The sequence below is a fragment of the Peromyscus leucopus genome, chromosome 2 (genome assembly GCF_004664715.2).
Source record: "Peromyscus leucopus breed LL Stock chromosome 2, UCI_PerLeu_2.1, whole genome shotgun sequence".
Lineage (NCBI taxonomy): Eukaryota > Metazoa > Chordata > Mammalia > Rodentia > Cricetidae > Peromyscus > Peromyscus leucopus.
In genome coordinates this window covers 56578849-56583930 of record NC_051064.1, presented here as the reverse complement: position 1 = coordinate 56583930, position 5082 = coordinate 56578849, and the positions used below count along the sequence as shown (strand labels likewise).

Sequence of the window (5082 nt, the reverse complement as noted above, 5' to 3'; positions counted from 1 at the left end):
TTTCTCAAAGGGTATCACGTTTCCGTGTGCGGTGCTCTGGAATTAGGTAGTTGTAATAGCTTCATGACCTTCTGGGTACACTAAAAACCACTGTACTATACACTTTTAGCAGGTGAATTTTATAGGCTGTCAAATACATCTCAATAAAAGAAGGAGAGCAGATAGAACCTTCTTATGCAAATATTGAAAATAGTTGTTTTAAATCCTTCTGGGAACATCAGAGAACCCACTTAGATCATCTAAAAGGAAAACAACATTTTATTTAACAGTTAATTCTTTTGAATGCATTTCTCCGAGGGCTACCTTATGCTGCATTTTTACTACCGTCTTATTAAGTTACATATTAATAACAGCTAGATTTATAGAGAAATGTCTGGAAGGTTGTTAGCTGCAATGTTAGCAGGCTGCCTCTGGGAGAAAGTAACTTGTGTGGTTTTAAACTTATTCTTTATGCTTTTATGTATCACTTGCATTTTCTATATGCATAGCTATCAACTCTATAATCACTAAAATCTATAAAGCTCTTTTTTTGCTTTGGCTAAAGAAAATAATTGGATATGTCTCGAAAATGTTAGGTGATTTTCAAATTTCTTTCTACATGAAACCAATGTCATCTCTCACTGGTTGCTCCCAGGAGGGGAAAACTGTCCAATTAGTTGAGCGATCACGATTCAATTACTTTCTGATCGCTAACCAAGAGCCCGTGTGAGCCTAGCTGTGTGAGTTCGAAGGACGTTTAGGCCCTGAGTCCTACATTCCTGGTCTTTTGATGCAGTAAAGAATCTAAGATGTGTAAATAAATAACCAAGAGCAAGGAGGAACATGAAAGCCCAGGACAGAGATGCGGCAAGGCACTGTGGAATCCCTAGGCGGCTCTGATCTGCCACTGAGGGATTCAGAACGAGGTACTTTAGAACTTGGCCTTGAGACTGAGTTCCAGGTTGCCTTCTGTGGAAGGCAGAGCAGGGAGAGCCAAGAGCCAAGGCTGTATACATAGCTGTTCTAACCCTAGCTCATCTTTCCGGTCTTCCTCGTTTCATATTTAGGCCTGGCCTTCCCGGGCTGCTGAAACTCTGGGCAGGCCTACAGCTCCACACCTTCCCTGAGGGTTGCCTGCACAACCTCTGTCTCCTTCATCCCCTAGCTCACTTCTGCTCTCTCTGGAAGCTTTGTCAGAACAGGCAGTTAAAGGTCATGTCCGGACTCAGGCAGCACTCTGAGCCGTCTCCAGTGGTACACTGTACCCTATTGTTACAGCACTCTCCAGTGGTACACTGTACCCTATTGTTACAGCACTCTGAACGTCTCCAGTGGTACACTGTACCTCTATTGTTACAGCAATCTCCAGTGGTACACTGTACCTCTATTGTTACAGCAATCTCCAGTGGTACACTGTACCCCTATTGTTACAGCCTTTGTCTCTTTCTCTGGTTCGTAGAGCAGCTGAAGAGAGGCTGGGAGCTGGCCCAGAGCACCCATGCTGCCCAATGAGGACTTAGATTGATGGAATGGGGTTCTTTCCTTTCCTCTCCTCTTGACCACAGAGCTGGGCTATGTTGCTGGGTCAGTCCGAACTCCCTATGCCCCAGCTGTGGCCAGTGACCCAGAGGAAGCACCACTTTTCTTGGTGACAAGTGGCACTGATCATTGTCTGTTCCCCACTGACCATGGTGACCATGGTGTATCCCCTGATGACCATGGTGTATCCCCTGATGACCTTGGTGTATCCCCTGATGACCCTGGTGTATCCCCTGATGACTGTGTACCCTGATGATGTGTATCCCCTGATGACTTGGTGTATTCCCTGATGACCATGGTGTATTCCCTGATGACCTTGGTGTATTCCCTGATGACCTGGTGTATTCCCTGATGACCTGGTGTATTCCCTGATGACCTGGTGTATTCCCTGATGACCATGGTGTATTCCCTGATGACCTGGTGTATTCCCTGATGACCTGGTGTATTCCCTGATGACCTGGTGTATTCCCTGATGACCTTGGTGTATTCCCTGATGACCTGGTGTATTCCCTGATGACCTGGTGTATTCCCTGATGATCTGGTGTATTCCCCGATGACCTGGTGTATTCCCTGATGACCTTGGTGTATTCCCTGATGACCTGGTGTATTCCCCGATGAACTGGTATATTCTCTAATGACCTTGGTGTATTTCCCGATGACCTGATGTATTCCCTGATGACCTGGTGTATTCCCTGATGACCTGGTGTATTCCCTGATGACCTCGGTGTATTCCCCACCAACAAGAGGGAGGCATCTGCAGAAGAAGATGAAGCCATCACACAGGATAAGCAGAAAGGGGACACTTTCATTACTTCTCTCATTGCTGTAATAAAATCCCTGAGGAAATCAGCTTATTGATGAAAAGATTTGTTGTGGCTCATGGTTCAAGAAGGGATGCAGCTCATTGTGGCTTGGAAGGCATGATGGTGGGAGCCTCAGGTATCTAGTCAGAAGCACAGAGTAGATAGAAATGGAGAAGGAGCCAGGCATAGTGGCACACATCTTTGATCCCAGCACTTGGGAGGTAGAGGGAGACAGATCTCTGAGTTCGAGGTCAGCCTGGTCTACAGAGGGAGTTCCAAGAGAGCCAGGGCTACACAGAGAAACCTTCTCTCAAGAAACAAAACGAAGCTGGGCCACCGTACCTTAAACCTTAGCATTCAGAGGCAGAAGCAGGTGGTTTGAAGCCAGCCTGGTCTACAAAGTGAGTTCCAGGACAGCCAGGGCTGTCACAGGGGGATGGGGGCAGGGGCATACAACAAATACAGAGCTATAAAACTCTAAGATCTACCCGGTGACCCACTTCCTCCAGTGGCTCTGCCTTGCATAGACTCCACAACCTTCCAGAACAGCACCTCCAACTGAGGTTTTTAATTCATGAGCATAGGGGTGGGGCACATTTCACATTCACGCCTCTACCGCAGGGAAGGCGGTTGCCAGTAGTGCTGAAGACCCTTGTTCCAGTCTCTGAAGTTCCCAGAGCTGCTTCAGTTCTGTCCTACGCAGGATCTTTCAGTAAAACCTTTGTGAGTATAAAGCAACAGATGCTTGGCTTTCTTTCTTAGTAGCAAGAATATCTCTGTCTGGTGCTGGGCATCTTCCTAAGACACAGGGCTGAAAGGACCAGCTGAAGCTGGACTGAGGGCTTAGGGTTTATATTACAGGTTTGGTTATGAAAAGTCAGAGCCTCAGGACTGAGCGCCAGCATCACATAAGCTCTGAATTAGAGGGGGAGGTGAGACTAGAGGCCAGTTGGAAATGCAAAGTAAAACCACCCCCATATATCATGGAGGTCACGGAGAGAGAAGATTGAATAAAACACTGATTTTGTTATGTAGGAAAGAGCACCCAGACCTGTGATGGATGAGGAAGTAAAGGAGCAAGGTGGTCGTGTCGAATGAACAGGCGTTTCTGAAGCACTGTGAGCAGTGTGGTACCCAAACATTAGTCACTGATACAAATGCCATCTCGGGGGGCTTTATAAACAAGCAAGGCCCTGCCAGAGCTCACATCTGGCAGGTGATACATCCATCGTTGTGTAAATACTTCACACAGCATCGATTACCCTGATCAATTTCAGCCATCTATCATTTTCCAGGCTTGCAACCCAATATAGGCAAATTGCAAAGAAATAGAATGTTCCAATCATTCCATGGCAGTGGCTCATAGGGAAACAGCGAATGAATTCCTGCTACATTCTAAGGCATGAAGGGGCCAATTTGCAACATTGTTTTTTCGTAGAATAAGATCAGGAAGGCATCCTTTTCTTTCTTTCTTTTTCTTTCTTCCTTCCTTCCTTCCTTTCTTTCTTTCTTTTTTTTTTTTTTTTGGTTTTTCGAAACAGTGTTTCTCTGTGTAGTTTTTCTTTGGCGCCTTTCCTAGAACTCACTCTGTAGCTCAGGCTGGCCTCGTACTCACAGAGATCCGCATACCTCTGAAAGTTGTGGGGTTTTTGTTTTGTTTTGTTTTGTTTTTTTAATATGGTACTGGGGATTAAAGTGTGGGTCTTATGTATGCTAAGCACACATTCTACCACTGAGCTATATTCCAGCCCCTTGGTATCCTTTTCAAAATTATTTTTCAAAGCCATCCTCATCGTCGGAGGGGAAAAAAACCCTCAGTTATGAGACACAAGAATACAGACAAGAGATGCTGCCTGGGAGCTGCTGCCATGGACTCTGGTACTGCAAGGTAGGGTCTAGGGTAAGAGGAAGCAAGGCTGGAAAGGTAGTTGTCAGTCAGGAAGCAGGTTTCCTCTTACAGCCAAAGGGACTTTATAGAGGTCTTCTAAGCAGGAAATGACATGGTCAGAATGGGTTTCAAAAAGAGTGTTTTCAGAGTTGGGGCTGTAGCTCAGTTGGCAGGGTGTTTGCCTGGCACGCATGAGGCCCTGGGTTCGATCCCCAGCACCCCCTAAGCCTGGTATGGTGTGACGCCGGGTGGCAATTCTAGCACTCAGGAGGTGGAGGCAAGAGGGTCAGGAGTTCAAGGCCATTATAGATTACTTGAGACGTTGTCTAAGAACAAAACAACAACAACAAAATGCCTTTCTAGGCAGGCATGAACGGCAGTAGGAAAGACACTGATGACTGCCGAGCTCTTAACTGGCAACTGACTCAGCCTACAGCATTTTCTTTCTCTGCCAGGGCATGACACACGCTTCGTCTAATTCAGTGCCTAGGAAGAGTCCCACAGGGTAACTAAGAATATTCACTTCAAAGACCTAAGTGCCAGCAGAGCAACTCGGAGAGTGAAGCCCCTCACCGAGGCCACACCAGTCTTTTTTTTTTTCTTCAGTGTGAGATACCATCTCATGGTGTGCATTTTTATTCCCCGTAATGTCCTAAAGAAAGAGTGAGGCTCAGAAATTTGAAAGCACACGTCCCACCAGCTGGTGACAGCCCAAGTCCAAGTCTGAAAAAGACTGTCGCTCCCACCTCACCTCCCCAGTCAGCAGATCCTGGAAAAGGAGCCTTCTGGGGGGCTCCCTGGAAAAGGAGCCTTCTGGGGGCTCCTGGAAAGGAGGTCTGGGGGGCTGGGGGGGGGCTCCCTGGAAAAGGAGCC

The 5082-nt window shown here is 46.8% G+C and overlaps 1 non-coding gene across 1 annotated transcript; it reads left to right on the top strand.

Annotated features, from left to right (window-relative positions):
* Positions 1 to 4360: 4360 nt before the first annotated feature.
* On the top strand, positions 4361 to 4433 carry Trnaa-ggc. The gene has a single exon. It is a non-coding gene; the product is annotated as a tRNA-Ala (tRNA).
* Positions 4434 to 5082: the final 649 nt, after the last annotated feature.